Source organism: Aedes albopictus, chromosome 3 (assembly GCF_035046485.1).
Source record: "Aedes albopictus strain Foshan chromosome 3, AalbF5, whole genome shotgun sequence".
Classification (NCBI taxonomy): Eukaryota; Metazoa; Arthropoda; class Insecta; order Diptera; family Culicidae; genus Aedes; species Aedes albopictus.
Genome location: NC_085138.1, coordinates 215181934 through 215193293, shown reverse-complemented (window position 1 = coordinate 215193293; position 11360 = coordinate 215181934). Strand labels below are relative to the sequence as shown.

Here is an 11360-nt window from a genome sequence, read left to right as displayed (position 1 = left end):
CGTCGAAAACCATTTGGCGGAATGTACCGTTTCGCGGAAACGGAAAAGATTTAAAATTCTAATCAGCACTGATCAACATTTCGAATGAAATGTCATTTTTTATTACAGTCAAATTTGAAGGAACAGCCTATTAATAAAAGAAGGGTAATTCTCTTATAATATTTATTTAGCAGTTGTTATACAAAAAAGTAATACAAAACACTCATGAAAGAACAAGATGTGATCAGAAGAAGGAAAATTTTCTGAATAAAAATAACAGCATAGGTATTTGTGAAAAACAGTGTATGTTTATAAGACTTATAAACCTGTGACACAAAAATGGGAGTTATTTTTATAGTCATTATACAATTATAAGCTAGTTAGATACAAAAACAGAGGTAGCTGGTAATGTTATGACTAAGGATTGCTACTTAGCTTAAGGGTTACGCGGTCATCGGTCAACTAATAACAACATTTTGACGTATAACGCTTTCAATCAATAAGGGCGAATGTCTGGAAGCTGAAAAGCAGGTTCAAATCCAGAATTATGATGCTGGGACATTAGGCCGAAGGATATTACGCTGAATGGACATTAAGTCGAACAATCATTGGGCTGAATAGATGTTACACCAATTGGATAATGTGCCTTGAAAGATTTGCCTATTATTAGAAGGAGGATGAATCTCAGAAGAATGAGTTTGTTTCTGGGTCACCAAACAACACTGCAGCACTTTAACTTAAAAAATAACAACCTATTCTTAAAAGAAGAAAAATATCAGATGTAGGTATCAGTTTCATCACCAGCATGTTTTATTAGAAAAGACAACTTATTTAAAGAAGAAGAACAAATCTCATACGGAGTTAGCAGTAGGACCGCCATTTAACAACTTAACAGTGCAACTCGAAAGAACATCCATTGATTTAAAGAAGGATGAATTTTCAACTGTAGGGTCAGCAGCCTAGTTACCAAAAAACTCACTCACATAAGTTAGCTAAGAAAAAAAAAACTCTCTCAGATGAAGTTAGCAGTTTAATCGCCAGCCAAAATTTTCAACAGTGTAATTTGAAAGAACAGCCTGTTATCAAAAGAAGGTCAAATATTCTGTAAAGTTATCAATTTGATCGCCGCAAATTGCACAACACATGAACAGTCCTTGATAAAAAAGAAGGTAAATGATGAAAAACTAAGCAATTCGGTCGCTAAACAACAATGTTACTGGAAAGAACAGTCTTATTTTAAAGAAGGAAAAAAATCTGATGTTGCTAACGCTTGCAGGTACAATCTATGTGACAACGATGACTTGTTGGTCATTACGCCTAATGTCCATTCGCTCTTATTTACATTTGACCTAATCACATTCGGCATAATGTTCTAGGGCCTGACGTTCAGAACTCTTAAGAACAGCCTTACGAATTAAAGAAGGTAAATGTTTTTCAGAGAGGTATCAGATTTAACATAATTCAATACAATCACTGAGCTAAGGTAATTATGATTGCGCATGAATCGGTAATGGGTGTAGTAAAGTTTAGCAGAGGAAATAATTTGTTATTCCACTATGATATGCAAAATATTAAATTCCGCGAAATGGTATTCCGCGAAACAGTACATTCCGCGAATAGTCATTCCGCGAAATGGTATTCGGTGGAATGGTTCATTCCGCGAAATGTTACACCGCGAAAAAAAATTCCGCGAAATGGTTTTCGGTTAAATGGTATACAACCATAGTGGGCGGTTTGACGCATTTTTGCAGATAAATGAACCCCGTTTATTGGATGGGCCCGTATCACATGTTATGCTAACGAAAATGTAAATAAATGGGCCCACCGGTTGGACTTCAAAGCTGGTAAACATTAAAAAAACAGCTGATTTGAAACGTCTCATAAAATGCCTTATTGGCGATTAAAAGTAGAGGTTATGTCGTAAAAACGATTGTATAACATTACGCGGTAAACCACTTCGCGGTAACCTATTTCGCGGTGTGCCATTTCGCGGTATGACATTTCGCGGATGATACCATTTCGCGGTATGCCGCTTCGCGGTCTATACCGTTTCGCGGTGGACCACTTTGCGGTGTGCACCGTTTCGCGGTCAGCCATTTCGCGGTTTGTACCAATTCGAAAAAAAAACTATTCATTGAACTAAGAAGGGTGAACTATTATAGATTATTGTGTGTAAGGGGTCGTTTATAAACCACGAAAACCAAAATTTGAACATGTCAGATCCCCCTTCTCTCTCTTGTAATCTTTTGAACATACAAAATTTCGAAAATTGTATGGAGCGTGGACTTTGACCAGACCTCCCTCTTCCAAAATGTCTAAGTGGTTTATGACCGACCCGAATTTGTTTGTGCATCTGTGCATGTATGCGAAAGAACGGAAACATTAACCAACAGGCAAACATCAGTTTTAAAATCGACTTAACACCTAAAATATAAAGTGGATATTTGAGTGCTGTTTTATGCGTGTGGAAAAATCAGCACACTTGGCAAAGTGTGTACTGATAGCTTAAGGCTGAATCTCAAAGTGCTGAATGCACATAAGGCTGTAACAATGTAAGCCTTACTTAAGGTTGCAATAAGAAAAGGCTGAAGATAGAAAATAATGAATATTCTAGAATGCATACGTCGTTGAAAATATTCTCATAAGAGATTTGTCATTCTTTTTAGCATAGTCTATTCTTTTGAGACATACTATCACGACTATGTGACACCTGGGAATCACTGTATACTGCGTATAAAAATCGAATGATATTATGCTTATGAGCGTAGTACTGCAAGAACGGTTTTGTAAGCGACTGCTTTTGTATTAACGACACCAATTGAAAACTAGCCGTATCACTATTTCAATTTTCAACTACAGGCTTTTGATATTTTTGAGATTCAGCCTTATGTATCCAAACATTTGTGATTTCAGCCTCACCTGTTTCGGCCTTTCTCGAACTCTTCATGAAAATAAGAAGGGTGAACTATTAGAAGATTGTGTGTGAGTTTGTAAAAAGAGTTCATGATACTAAGAAGCGTGAACTATTAGTTAATGGTATGTACATTTGTGCGTGCGTCTATGCCTGTGCTGGCCCATGTAGCCGAAGTCGTTAACGCGCGGGTATTCAACAAGACCATACTGAGGGTACTGGGTTCGATTCCCGGTCGGCCCATGATCTTTTCGTAATGCAAATTATCTTGTCTTGTCTCAGTCTAAGCCAGAAATGTTTAAAAGGAGAAGAAGAATATTTGAAGATAAAGTTAGCAGCTTAACAATAAACTCAAAAGAACGACATATTAATAAAAGAAGGGAACATATCCTATGATGATATTACTAGTTGAATGCCAACAACTATCCTTACAGTGTAACTAGAAAGAACAGCCTATGTTTAAAAGAAGGGCAATTATTAGATGAAAACATTGGCAGGTTGACGCGAAAACTATTTTAAAAGATAACTCGAAGAAACAGCCTAGGGAATCGCGCCACTTGGGCGATGGCTTCTATTTTCGTCTGTTTTCCGCTATAACTCAGTCAAATTTGAACCAATTGACACAATTTTTGGAATGCGGTGAGATAGGTATAGTATCTACCCGTGTACAACATTTCAAGTCAATTGGTTCAAAATTGACTGAGTTATAGTGGAAAACAGACGAATATAGAAGCCACCGCCCAAGTGGCGCGATACCCTATGTAAAAAGAAGGAGGAATTTACTATTTCTGGAGCTCGAGGTCGTATGTGCTTTTGTCGATTAAAAATTAGATCAGTTGGATTTACTTATTGTAGCGAAAACCGTTGAAATTGAACAAAGTTGATACATACAGCAGAATCCTCACAAAATAAGCTTTCCTTTCCGTCATTAAAAGTCTCAAAAATATCTTCCATATTGATACAATAACTAAAATAAACTGATCGAATTTTATATCGACAAAAGCACATACGACCTATTTAAATTGAGCTCCAGATTTGTGAAAATTTTCTTCAATGCAAAAATTGCGACCCGCCTATGTAGGGCCTGGGACTAGTCTTACGTATTACTATTTAGAAAAACGGCCAAGGTAAACTAGCGCGGAAGAACCACTTAATATACGGTTGAAAAAGGTAGGTTAAGAACACTGGTTGAAGCTAGGTTTTCGGAGCTGGTAGAGATGCGTGTAGCACGATTGGTGTCTAGAATCCAAGAGAGCCCGACAGTGATCGGACGGTCTATGAGCCTCTGCACGAAACTGGCGTACTGCTCACTCCCACAGAAAACTTGAAAACAGTTCGCACAGTAAAAGTCAAATGTGACTTTTACTGTGCGCGCTGTTTTCAAAATTTTCTGTGGTAGTGAGCAGGACAGGGCAAATTCGTGCAGAGGCTCATTCGATGGCTTTTGCTATATAATCTCATTTGACATTTGTTGTACACTCAATCCCGAATATACCCATTATAAGTACACTGCAAAAACTGCAAATATTTATTTCATGTTTCGTACACATATATTTTTGCAATTTGCCTAGACAAATACTGTTTATGTGTGACACACATATTGTATGTTGCTTTCATAACAAAACGCGCTGCCAACTTCCAGTCGGCATTTCTGAATCATCGCAACGAATCAAGCACCATTTCTGCTGCTGTTTGTGTTAGTGAGATCGGAGAAACGTCAGATTCCCGCCTGCTGATTGGCTGCGACGACTCTGGCGACGGTTTCATCCGCGACGGTTTCAAATCGTCGCGTTCGATAAGGGGGGAAACCGTCAATAACGAACTGTTTGTTGATATTTATCGTTCTGATGTGTGATTACACATAAAAACAATACAGAATAAATAACAAATAAAATTAATAGATGTGCTCATATGGTTTTTATATGGGAGAATAGAAGTTTTACCGGGGATTAATTTTACAAGTTTGATCCATTAAACTGTAGAATTGATTTTAAAACAAAGCCAAGAGCGTCCTTGAAAAGATCCAGACACTGAAATGCACGGAAATGTTGGTTGATTGTTAACCACCAGTGAGTGACCAATCGGTCAACTTTGCAGCTCCGAGTGATGTTTCGAACTATGAAAACTCTTGAAAATTCCCGAGTTTCCAATGATTTTTCGATTTCCAGCGATTGAGGAAGACTTTTTGTTGTTCCAGTGTACATAGCCGCTATGATTTTAGTAAAATAACTTCACTGGGAGCTGCAACTCCTGCAGTATTTTTTTAATGTAAACGCGTTTCAGTTGCCATTTTTTCACTTTGCACATCGCGGACGGCTGACTCAGACGCCATGCATTGTTATTATGTGTGTTCATACATATTTTTTGCTATGGGTGTTGACACATACCAACTATTTGTGAAACTAATCTCCTAAAGCATGGACAACAAATATGTTGATCATATTTGAGGTTATAAAATGTATGAGTGGGAAGGTCAATTGGATCGATGTGAATTTTCACATAGAATACATATTTGCAGTTTTTGCAGTGTATGATCATTACACGATTTACCTTTATGGTAAAAGCACTCTAAAATAATTAACTAAATGGACATATCAGTCCTTCCCCTTATAGAGGTTGTTCGTTCAACTATAAATACAAAAAAAAAAAAAATAAGAAAGTTATTCCCAATGGTATCTATCAAAATTATTAGATCACTAGTTTACATTCAAAAGTACTCGAATTCACTCCTTAAGTTATTTCTTCGCGTTCTCTTTAAACGCTGTGGCAGGCCATCGAGTGCCAACCCACTCTCTATCTTTCGCTTTCGACTCGGTTTATCCGTTAACGACCTGGCTCCTCCCATCTCGTGCTCCGGGAAACTCGCCGGGAAACCAAGGAAAGGCTCCTCCTCGTCGCTCGTTCTTTGTGGCAATGGATCTGGATTATCGACAAGAGGATCAACATGTACCACCATCCTGCGACCAGCCCCACTGTTAACATCCTTAGCGATTTTGACTTGACTCCTGTGAGCCGTTGTTGTTACGTCGTTTCCAATCGTGATCTGCAAAATATTTTTACATATACGTTTTATAAATAAAATGCGCTTTCAATCATTTAGCCTGGTGGCGGGGATCATGGTTTTAGTACCACAAAATATCTCCCGCCATCAGATTATCCATAGGATCTTTATGAATCTCATTGGTCTTATTAGCCATAGCTCTGTTATTTGTTTCATCATTGGCGTTATTGGTTTTAGTTTGCATATTATTATTGTTAGTATGTCGTTTTGGATTAATCAAATCGATTAACACTTTTGGGGTATATGCTAAAACTTTTTCGGAAGGGAAGAACCCTTCCATTGTCAGACTATTATTCCTAGAATTGATTAAAAAAACGTTTATCAGGTCCTCCAACTCCATATGCATGTATTCTGGATCAAGAAGCAACTTTTTCAAAACATTTTTAACAATGCGTACAAGTCTCTGTGCCTGACCATTACTGGCTGGATGGTACGGAGGACTGTTTAGAACTCTTATTTCCTGCCTTTCAAGAAAGTTCTTAAAATCATGAGCATTGAATGGAGGCCCATTGTTGATAACTTTTGAACACGATGTTCCATTTTTCATCCATTCAACTTCCACCCATTTTGAAAAACTGTCTACGATCAGTAAGAAAACATGATGCTTAAAGTAGAAAAAGCCGATATGCACTCTACCAAATGGTCTTGTGGAAGGTGTCCATTTTGATTCAATGTTCTTCCTTGTGTGCACTGCCATACTAGCACAAGCATCACGTTCACTGACAAATTTTCCAATATCAGCATTAATTCCGTACCAGTATACAGAACGTCTTGCCAATTGCTTCATTTTTACAATTCCAATATGATTAGCATGTAGAAGTTTTAAAATTTCACTCTGTAAATTCTGCGGTATTATTACTTTATCCTGATATAACAAACAACCTTCAACTATTTCCAAGTCCTGTTGATTTGCAAAGATATCTTTGAAATTATTCTCTACCCGTTTTGGCCAACCATGGCGTATGAAAGTCATAATACGTTGTAGGAAAGAATCAGCTCTGGTGTTTTTCGCAATACTTGTAAAGTCAATTGGACAATCATTGCTGAGATTAATGTGCTTGATACAATCCAAATCCAGATCTTGAGGAACCAACTGCTCCAATGGAAAACGCGAACAAAAATCGGCATTACCCATTTTTGCAGAAGGCCTGTACTGGATATCAAAATCGTATATTGACAATTCCAATATATATCGCTGTAGTCTTGTCACAAAAATTGCATTCTTACCCTCCTTGCCGAAAATTCCTACAAGTGGTTTGTGGTCGGTAAACACCGTGAACTTCTGTCCATAAAGAAATTTATGGAATTTTTTGACTGTGCATACTAGTGCAAGCGCCTCTAAATGGAGTATTGGGTATTTCTTTTGAGCAGAGTTTAGTGAAAATGACGTAAAACTAAGGACTGTTCATTAAAGAAAGTGGACACCTGTTTTTCAATAAAAAATATGTATTTTCGAACAAATTCATGAGCTTATTTTTTATAAATGACAATGAACATACATGTGGCCGAATTCACGTGAGTTTGAACATTTACTTTGCTTTTCGGAAGAACGCTCGGACTTTCCTCTTGATACCTCCAATAAGATTCTGCACAACTTTCTCCGTAACTTTTCGTTGTGCCGCAGACCAATTTTTTTTGAAGCAATCAACAGAGCTTGCTTCTCTTCCATCTTTCTTGAGATGCCCCTTAATTGTTGTCCGGTATCTTTCCACATGGCGCTGTTCAGACAAGTTTTGTGGATTTTGCCATTTTTCGACAAAATCTACTTTTTCCGTCTTGAGCATCTCTAGTGTAGAAGAAGCGTAATAAGCGGATGCCAGATCCGCCTAAAACAAAAGAGGATCCGTATGTTTTCGGTAGATGGGTAGAAGTCGTTTTTTATGCATTCCTTTCTGTTATTTTCACCGTTGATTGTTCCCGTTGTGAAATACGAAGAACTCTTTATGCCACATGAACAATCGGCTTGCCACACCAAAAACTTTTTCCCAAATTTTTCAGTTCTGATGTACCCTACATCATCCGGCACATCTGTCCCCTGCTTAGCGTTAAAAAATTGCGGTCCCGGAAGTGCACACTTAAATTTGATTCTTGAGCTCGGCAGAAAATTTTGCTGATCTTGAACGGCAATGTACGATTTTGCCGATATTTCGGCAATCAAAACAGCTTTACTGAGATTTACCAAACAAATTTGCTGAGATATCAGCAAACCATCTTCAAGTTGCAAAGTTTGACAGATCTATTTGCTGAGAAAATCAGCAAACAAAGAAAATGCTGAAATCAGTAATGTTCTTTACCGAGTTCTCGGCATTTATTCCATGCATTGCCGAATTTCAGTAATAAATAGAGCTGTCAATTTGGATTGCACCATCGGAACCAAATTCTGCAGAACTTGAAGTGGCAGAATCAAATGTGTCTTCGCTAAGATTTTCACTTAATTTATTCGCGGAAATATACGGCTGCCTTTACCAACCAGTTAAAGGAAAACGGGAAATTGTAAGAAAGGAAGAAATTGTTTATACGTAAGTAGATGAATGTTCTAATCTGATTTTTTTTATTGCAGAACGAAAGAAGTTGTGTTGAGAGACCTGGTGCATGTAGTGTTTGACCTGAACCTTTTGGACAATGATGACGAATTCCGGTGTGGTACAGTGGCAATAAAAGAATAAATTTCACAATTTACGCCTTAGTCAAGCAATAAATATGATGAAAATGTTTGATTTTATTACTTTTTCATTGAATCTAATATTGTTCATGTTCTTTTTCTTCTTCTTTTCTAAACGCAATCAAAACAAATAAAAACTGCCGAGATTCAGTAATTTGGTTTACTAAGAATCTCGGCAAAAAAGTAACAGCTGCCAGTTTTGCGATTGCCGAGATCCCGGTAAATTCATTTTTTGCTGAGATGATTGCCGAGCACTCGGCGGTGCCAATCTCGGCAAATTATTTGCCGAGATTCGGCGAAAAAATCTTAGTGTGTGTATTAGTAAGCAAATTCTCGAAACCTGAGTATCGCGGACTGACTCAATATGCTCTCTCTGCGGGAGCCAAACATTGGGAGCCAAACATTGAAGATAGAGGTTATGTTAAACCTTGTTGTACCTGTGTGCTTGATTGAAGAGTATTGTTATCTAGGTGCTGCGGATATAATCAAAACTGTAGTCACGATATCTCCATTTGCCGCTGTCAATCCGTTGGAAAGCGAGGAGAAGGATAAACATTGTTTTGAACCCTTTTCAGCTAATTTTGTAATAACTATCCATCAAAATTTCCATCGCGAATGGAAAATAATAAACTTTGCACACGAAAACAAAACTGGAATAATGGTGGATTGATCATGTTTACCATTTCCGAACAGCGTCGCGACGGCATGTTTGACAACTGCGCTGAGAGAGGTGTTTGCAAGAAAATTGAACGCTCGTGCGTGTTTACAAGCTGTGTGCCGGGAGTGTGTTGGTGTGTGTTAGCTAGCTTGAAAAATAAAACCGTTTCTATTCGCAGCACCTAGCTCGAAACGACAATTTTTAGGAACACCATTTGTGCAGAATTAATCTGCTGGTCGCAAAGCTAATACGACGTATCGCTCGAAATTTCTTACTTTTTCTGTTTTCTTTGAATGTATTGCCGAAGTGAACAATGTTTTTACACACTGAGCAAAAATTCACATTTTTTTTGTTTAGTTTTAACTCTAAACTATTGGTTAACAGATGTCCACTTTCTTTAATGGACAGTCCTTAATGGGTTTCTCTAATCCATCCACAGAATGTGCAATAACTCCTCCAAACCCATAACCAGAAGCATCAGAAACTACGATGACTGGTTTTCTGGGATCAAAAAACTCAAGAAAATTTGTTTCTAGAAGTAATTTCTTTGAACTTTCAAAGGTTTTGTTACACTCATCATCCCAAATAAATATGACTTCTTTCTTCAACAAGTTATACAAGCAGTGTAACTTGGAAGACAACCCCGGAATGAACCTGTTATAGTAGTTAATTAGTCCCAAAAACGATTTGAGCTCAGTTACGTTTGTTGGTGTTTTGGCATTTTTAATTGTGGCAATTTTATCTGTACACGGCGACAAACCTTTTTCGCTAATTACATGCCCCAGGTATTCCAAACTAGTCACAAAGAATTGACATTTATCTCAATTCACCTTAATATTTGCTTTGGACAATCTATCCAAAACAATAAAAAGTTTTCGTCTGCAATCTTCTAAATTCTTACCTGCTATGAGAACATCATCCAACTAGACATGAACATTATCAATAGAGGTTGCTGACGTTTATTCACCTTTCTCTTTCAAACATACAGGCGGAATAGGATTTGTTGTCATCAGGAAAGGTTTCCCGATGAAAACAAATCCTATCCCGCCTGCAAGCTTGAAAGAGAGAGGTGAATAAACGTCAGCAAGCTCTATGCCCTTTATTATTTGCTGAAAAATAGACGCACTAGAGGAAGCCCCCTGAGGCAATCTATTGTACCGTCAAACGGGGTTACTTGCAACAGCGGTGTAACTTGCAACACTACACGCTAACCCTCAGTTACCCAGATTGGTGTCAAAGCGACCCAGATTGAGCAATACTGCAGTTACTCTAATCTGAGTAAAGGCACCTTTACTCAAATCTGGGTTACTGATGCTGGTGGCAAAATCTGGGTAACCGGTACCCAGCTCCTCCGGGGCCTTGATTTTGTTAATTTATTTCAAATTTAGATTTTTTATAAAAAGTTGCCAATTCCCGTGCTGTTTACTTACCTGATGCAGGAAAACAGTTCTCCAGAAGATTTTCACTGTTTTTCCGTCATTTATCCTCATATTTGTCGTGGAAACATCCATAATTTCCAGCGTTCTCCTGACCGCTGCCATATTCTCAAGCCGGAAAGTGACAAAGTTGAAGAACGTAATCAATCGTCGCTCCCTTTGCACTGTCCAATCCCTCATCGAATCACGAATAGGACCTTTTGAGAAGTAAGCACATTTAGCACTGTTGCCAACGTTAATAGAAAGAAAGACAAGTGTCAAATTCATTTTTCCCATAACTGTAACTTCCGTTTATAATCGAACACGTTAATAAAGCAATCTTTTCTGTAACGCGAGTTAAAACGAGTTTCTTCGTTGTTCTTCCGAATCCGGTGTCTGCGTTTCCACTTGCGCTGTGTCTGCCCAAACCAACAGGTTGTGGGCCCCGTGAAATTCCGGAGCTAGAGGAAGTTTTTTGACGTGAAAAGTTGTGTTCGGTTTGTTCGGCCGGTGCGCGTAAACATGGCCGACGCGAGCAAATTCTCCTTCGCCAAACTGTCCAATAACAATTGGCAGATTTGGAAATTTAGAATGGAGATGCTGCTGACCCGCGAAGAACTATGGCACGTCGTGAGTGAGCCGCGAGTGAATCCCGTTACTGATGCATGGCTAAA

At 38.2% G+C, this 11360-nt stretch overlaps 1 protein-coding gene across 1 annotated transcript in view; it reads right to left on the bottom strand.

The window, feature by feature from the left end:
• Positions 1–5549: 5549 nt before the first annotated feature.
• The window catches only part of LOC109405099 (unconventional myosin-XVIIIa), a 1227991-nt gene continuing 1222180 nt past the window's right edge, over positions 5550–11360 (bottom strand). Inside the window, exon 18 of the mRNA XM_062861173.1 lies at positions 5550–5933. The gene's annotated coding sequence lies outside the window, so the exon portion shown is untranslated. The remainder of the gene's footprint in view (positions 5934–11360) is intronic.